At 37.8% G+C, this 7,361-nt stretch overlaps 1 pseudogene; it reads right to left on the reverse strand.

The window, feature by feature from the left end:
* Positions 1 to 6,243: 6,243 nt before the first annotated feature.
* On the reverse strand, positions 6,244 to 6,548 carry LOC113252650 (non-histone chromosomal protein HMG-14-like; annotated as a pseudogene).
* Positions 6,549 to 7,361: the final 813 nt, after the last annotated feature.

The following is a 7,361-nucleotide window of genomic DNA, read 5'->3' on the forward strand; positions in this document are numbered from 1 at the left end:
TACCTTTCAAAGGAAAAAGAGGTGATGTTGCTAGATGGAGATAAAATAAGAAAATAATCCAGACTGTTTTATTATCGAGTAAAATATGCAGATGTCTGGTAGGTAGGCAGCCCTTAAATATGTCCCCGTGAACCAGCTTCTTAATATCAATGCTCTGTGAATATGGGCCAGTCTTAGTGACTTGCTTCTAATGAAGAATATACAGCAAAATGATGAGAGGTCATTCTGAGATGAGCTTCTGTCTTGCTTCTTTCTTGTTCTCTCATTTGCTCACAGCTATGCTCTGAGCAGCCCTGGGGAGTGGCCCACATGGCAAGATATCTTGGCTCAGCAACCAGGGAGGTACTGAGGCCTTCAGCCCAAAATCCCACGAGGAACTGAAACCTGCCAACAGCCAAGGCAGTGAGTTTAGAAATGACTTTCCCCTCAGTTGAACCTTGAGATGAGTGCAGGCCCAGTCTATACCCTGATTGTAACCCTGGGATAGATTCTTAGCCCACGGACCCAGCTTAGAAGTACTATATTACCAACACAAAGAAAACTTAAAAAACACAATAAAATAAAATGTTGTTTTACGAGACTAAGTTTTGGGAGATTTTTCCAATACATAACCCGGGGGAGAATTTATGGTCAGTAGACACACTGATGATACCATGTTTGTCCATGCAGGGCCAGCTTGTGTTAGTGTGCTTTGCATTCAACTGCCGTTACTTGGTGAATGAAGCACTAGAAGCACTGGGAGAATTACAAATGACCCCTAACTACCCATGTTTTTGGCATCATCTCTCACAATGTGATGGTACGTGAGCTGATTTACTTCACAGAAACATGCATTTTACGTTGACTCTGCTTTTCCAGAAGTAGCAGTGTTCTTCTTAAGAACAACCATGGGGCTCATTAAAGTACTTTTCGAATTCCTAAGGTTTAATCCACTCCTCCTGATTCCTTTAAGAATTATGTGATGGATGTGTTAAGATAGGAACAATTTTTTCTTTTGCCCCCATTCTCTTCTTTTCTTTCTTTTTTCAGCCTGGAAAGTAGTTTGTTGGTAGAATGTATGGGAGAAGGTATAGCATAGTAATACACCAAAAACATAATTCCTATTAACAATAGAACAACAGGAATTGGGAGCGCCTGGGTGGCGCAGTCGTTGGGCATCTGCCTTCGGCTCAGGGCGTGACCCTGGCGTTCTGGGATCGAGCCCCACATCAGGCTCCTCCACTAGGAGCCTGCTTCTTCCTCTCCCACTCCCCCTGCTGTGTTCCCTCTCTTGCTGGCTGTCTCTCTCTGTCAAATAAATAAATAAATAAATAAATAAATCTTAAAAAAAAAAAAAAAAAAAAAAAAAAAGAACAACAGGAATTGGCTTGCTCCAGTGAGAGGACTTTGACACTCCAAGCTTCTTTTCCTCTTGCTCAACCAAATCTACTTGTCTCTTTCCAGAACGGAAAAAAGACTATCCCTAGGATTGGGCAAAAGTGGGGAAAATACAGAGTGAAGGAAAAGACAGGTGAACAAGGCAGTAGTGAAGTAGGGATTGAAACAATAGAAGATTCCTAGATCATGTTTTCAGGAATGATTCTATGTACAGAAAATTTGATGGGAAGAACAGGAAATATTTTGCATCACATTTTGGATGCTGTATGTGTTCCTAAATAGTGGTTAAATAACATTGTTTTATTTCTCATACTGACTACATATCTGCACAGCTTTCTGAGCACTGTGAGCCCACTGAAGAGTGATATATGTATAATATATTTCCATTTCTTCTCATTTGCTTTCCTCATATGTCAAATTGTAAGTGCGTTAAGGTGGCCCATTTAAATGAGATAATATATGTAAAGTATCCTGAAAGTGCCTAAATATTGAGTCCTCTACAAGTTTGAATGAAGAATTTTGTCATTTAATTTTAGGGTAAGGTATTCAAGTTTATGACTATGACATAGCAATTCAATAAACTTCAATTAGTCTCTATTCAACTAAATAAACTGAATTTTTTAATCTAAAATTCATAATAATAAACTAATCGCAAGAAAATATTTCATGCTTTCTACTAGGGTAATCTGAAATTAAGGGAATCCCTGCTCTGGACTTCAGTCTTTAGGGATCTGGAAATATGTATGAGCAGCTCCAACATCCAATCTAGCAGCAGGGAAGCCCTTTGGAGTCAGTCTGTATTTCTTTAAGTCAATAGCATATATTAAATATCTTCTGTAAGCTAAATATTACACCAGAAACTAAGAAAGAGAGGAAGACAAAACCAACAAAGGTTGTCCCTGACACCATGAAGCTAAGCCTGGAGAAAACAGACCTTAACAAACAAGTACAGGTTGTCAATGAAGTAATTGCAAATACGAAAATACTTAAAAAGTAAAAGGGTCTTGCAAAGTGCAAGGTGTAGGTAGCTAAGTCCTTCAACAGATGGCTACAAGTCACTGTATCTCAAAAACATATCAATGACTGTATGTCAAAATCAGCCATCTTCTTCCCAAACTATTCAATAAGCATACCCTGCCCTAAGATATGATCTCTGATAATGAGGGGGCATTTTCATCCCCATTTTTGGAAGGTATCAAACGGAGGTATCCAAGGAATTAAATTGGAAGTTTTCTCTGGAGCAAATGGAGCAGAGCTAACTATCTTTTCTACTCTGGGAAGTCTCCGTTTTGTTGAGCTTCTACTGAACGTCTTCTGGTTTACTTTGGTCTCCTCATTTCATTTTAGTACCCTTGAAGGACCAAACAGCTCAGGGCTCAACGCTTTGCTGAATCTCTAAGTCTGAATTTCATCACGATCATCACCTGCCTCCAACTCCACTACCTACAACCACCCACATCCCTATGTGATTAATGAGATTGTGGGGGCGCCGGGTGGCGCAGTCGTTGGGCGTCTGCCTTCGGCTCAGGGAGTGATCCCGGTGTTTCGGGATCGAGTCCCACATCGGGCTCCTCCGCTGGGAGCCTGCTTCTTCCTCTCCCGCTCCCCTGCTGTGTTCCCTCTCTGGCTGGCTGTCTCTCTGTCACATAAGTGGATAAAATCTTTAAAAAAAAAAAAATGAGATTGTGGCTAAGCGTTCAGCTTCAAATGGAACAGTTTGTCTCCATCAATAATAAAATATTTTAGAAACAGATTCTCAGGGTCAACACACATTCAGTTAGTTCTTCTGCCTTCCACAATGTTAGTATTACTCCATAGTATGATCAATGATATCTAGGGAGAAAAAAGCATTCAAGTCACTAAGAAATGGAGAAATAGATTATTTTCACTTCATTTAAAGTATTGCCTAAAGCTGGAACTAGATTATATATAAGAATAATTTTTAAAAGCAGATTAAAATCAAAGTTTTTTTGGCTTATCTACCATCCTCTCAGCTATTCAGCTAACCAGGGTTAATGTAGTAATATGAAATTAATGTAGGGATTTTGTTTCAAGTCATGAATTGGTTCCGATAGATTGTAATGTAATAACTTAATCAGTTTTATTAGACTAATTTTTAAAAAAGGTTGGAAAATCCGTGTAATATCTTGCAGTATAAGCAAAGTCAGCATGAATTTAGATGTGCACTGTGTCACTTATACTGAAAATAAAAAATAGGTATTAATAAATTAAAAAAACGCAATGACCAAAAATAGTTACATTCTAGATGGGGTACTTTCTACCTTATTGACTACAATCAACATTCAAAGTATGAGGGCTTTTAAAAAGAAATAAAAAGCAAAAAAAATCAAAACCAAAAACAACAACCACACGTAGTGCTTATCTTTTTAAACAAAAAGGTTGAATAACAACTAGAAAAGTTAATTAAAATTTTTAAATTTAGGGGCATCTGGGTGGCTCAGTCACTTACGCAACTGCCTTTGGCTCAGGTCATTGTCCCAGGGTCCTGGAATCGAGCCCCGCTTTGGGCTCCCTGCTCAGTGGGGAGCCTGCTTCTCCCTCTCCCTCTGCCTGCTGTTCCCCCTGCTGTTCTCTCTCTCTGTGTCAAATAAATAAATAAAATCTTAATTTCTTTTTTTAAATTTAGAAATAAGGCATTTATGGGATGCCTGGATGGATCAGTCAGTCAAGCGTCTGACTCTTGATTTTGGCTCAGGTCATGATCTCAGGGTTGTGAGACTGAGCTCAGCGTTGGGCTCCACACTGGGCATGGAACCTACTTAAGTCTCTCTCTCTCCCTCTCCCTCAGCCCCTCTCTGCCTAAAAAAAGAAATAAAGTATTTTTTTTCCTGAACATCAAACCTGAACAATCACCACACATAATAGTCCTTATTTTAAAAAAGTTAAATAACTCTTGGCTTATATGCAAAATTAAAGGCAAACATTTTCCACCATTTTAAACAGAATTATATTGTAAGATCAATAATGAATTCAACAAACACTTATTAAAAAATACCACTGTTTCTCTCAAACATTGGAACAGATGCCGTATGTGTACTGAGTTCATGAAATGAGTTCTTGTTTTAGAATATAAATCCTGGGTGTAAGGAAGCCATGTAAAATTTTGGTTTTAGAAAGTGACTTAGGAAATTACTTAAAATTCTGTATTTTAATTTATATCAGTCTATCTGATCTAAACATTAATATTTGAATTATAAATAGAGCTCTCCATCTGCTAGGAAGGGTTATGAGAAAATGGTATAAATATTATTGTAATTTCTTTTAATGAAGATGTTATTTGCAGCTCTTTAAAATACAGGCTAAATCCTATGGTAGCAAAATAAATGTAAAAAGAATACATTTGCACAGGCTTAACTGTCAAAACCTACCATGGTGTTTGTGAACAACATTTTAAAAATTTCACCAAGACTGCAAAGTAGATAGTATCACTGACTACCTCATTTTCAATAACTTGCTCCATTCCTCAACCAATTACTACTCCTTTTATCCTTTCCAGCACACCAGAGTTGTCCCTCTAATGATGTTACACTGCTTAATTACATCTTATTTAATTTAATAAATTTGACATGTCACATTGTGTAAGTTTAAGGTATACAGTATGTTACTTTGATGCATTCATATATTACACATTGTGTAAGTTTAAGGTATACAGTATGTTACTTTAATGCATTCATATATTACTTTATCACATTACATAATTATAGTGCAATATTTTATCTATATTCATTATACTGCACGTTAGATCTCTATGGTTTATTTACCACTTGTTATAAGTTTATATCCTTAAATACTGTCATTCTAACTCCCCCAACTCCATCCCCTGGTAACCACCATTTTACTTTTGTTTATTACGGGTTTAACTTTTCTAGATTTCACATATATGTGATATAGTACAATACTTGTCTTTCTCTGTCTGATTTATGTCATTTAGCATAATGTGCTCAAAGTCCATCCATGTTGTTGCAAATGGAAGGATAGATTCCTTTTACCTGCCCAAATAATATTCCGTTGTGCATATGTACATCTTTTCTTAATATGCTTTGAGAAATTATTTCATAATTGAGTTATTATTGGTTGTTCTGAGGATCAGTACAGACATTTCAATTTGTACACAATGCTTAACGTATATACCAAAAATCTAGAAAATCATGTAATTGTGATTCTTTTCTAAAAGTTATTCCAGTGACCTTCCAGCTTAAAATTTGGAGGCAAATTTTCCTAAACAGCATATCAAGTACAAATATCTTTAAATGTTGATATGCTGTTACATTGTTAAATCCCATTAATTCACAATTTAGTATCATATACACTACATACTCAAATTTTCAATCTTGCATAGCACATTAACAAAGTTAGTAGGAAAACTGAACTACCATGACCAAGATGTTACAGAGTGCACAAAATTCTGACAAGGAGAGCCAAGATCAAGGGCTGGTTTTCTTTAGGAACCAATTTCACCAAAACAGCACGAGAATAGAAGTAATTTAAAATGTTCAAGACATATTAAATGCACGACTGACTCCAAATTGCCATTAAGTACGCTTGGTATTATAGGATATAAAAACTACCCCATCTATGGAATGTTAAGCTGACACCCAAGAAAATCAAAGCCTCCCATAATCAATATCCCACTATTTTCTGGTTGTACCAAAAATTAAATCGGTAAATGATTTCATCTCTTAAAAAAAAAAAATTTACACTTAAAAATGCGATGAGGTGGGATTCTCTCTTAAAAATGCCTCTAAGAGCTACTAAAAAAAACTTGTATTTACAAAATAGTTGATAAAAATGTTCTTCTGGGTTGTTCAAGAAGGGAGACAGGGATGACTGCCATGTTATATGATATTAATCAGACTTGGCTTCTTTCTCTCCTGATTCATCAGAGGCTGGATTCTCCTCGTTTTAGTTTCTCAGTTTTCTGCAAGTAAGTCTCTTGTTTCTTGGTTAGTCACTTCAGCCTGTTTTCCCTTTGCTCCCCATTTCCCCTTTTGTCTACACTTTTTTTGTCTGAGGATTTATCCTTTCCTGCTGCCTTTTTTGGCTTCGTTTCCACTTTTGCAGTAGCAGGTTTGGCTGATCAACTTTGCTGATCTCTTCTTGGGCTCCTCCTTTGCTGCCGTCTCAGCAGAGCTGACCTTCCTCTTGGGCATGGTGATAGTGGGGTGGCAGGTGGGGAGAGCCTTCAAAAGCCTGGAGGCTGCCTCTCCTCCCACTCCTCCCACCACCCAGGCTGCTGCCTGCACCACATCTTTTTATCCATTCATCCATTGATGGGTATATGGGTTGTTTCCATATCTTGGCTATTGTGAATAATACTGCAACGAACTCGGAGAGCAGATATCCCATCAGAATCCTGTTTTCATTTCCTTTGGGTATATACCTGGAAGTGGAATTTCTGGATCATATGGCAGATTTATTTTTAATTTTTTTCAGGTACCTCCCACAGTGGGTGGACCAATTTATGGTCTTATTAACAATATGTAAGTTTCCTTTTCACCACATCTTTGTCAGCACCTGTTGTCTCTTCTTCATGATAACCATTCTACCACGTGAGAGGTGATCTCATTACGGTTTTGATTTGCAGCACATACCATTCCTTGTGAAGAGACTCAAAGAGCCCTCTGATTTATGGATGTAGTGGTTGAATTAGTCTCTACAACTGCCTGTGTTTGTTCTGTATTCCTTATGTTTTTAATATCAGAGAGAGTATCTCTCTTTTTTTTTTAAAGATTTTATTTATTTATTTGACAGAGAGAGAGACAGCCAGCGAGAGAGGGAACACAAGCAGGGGGAGTGGGAGAGGAAGAAGCAGGCTCCCAGTGGAGGAGCCTGATGTGGGGCTCGATCCCAGAACGCTGGGATCACGCCCTGAGCCGAAGGCAGACACTTAACGACTGAGCCACCCAGGCGCCCCAAGAGAGAGTATCTCTTGTTGTTTTTAAGGGGGGAATGTAGGGGCACCT

Source organism: Ursus arctos, unplaced genomic scaffold (genome assembly GCF_023065955.2).
Source record: "Ursus arctos isolate Adak ecotype North America unplaced genomic scaffold, UrsArc2.0 scaffold_6, whole genome shotgun sequence".
Classification (NCBI taxonomy): domain Eukaryota; kingdom Metazoa; phylum Chordata; class Mammalia; order Carnivora; family Ursidae; genus Ursus; species Ursus arctos.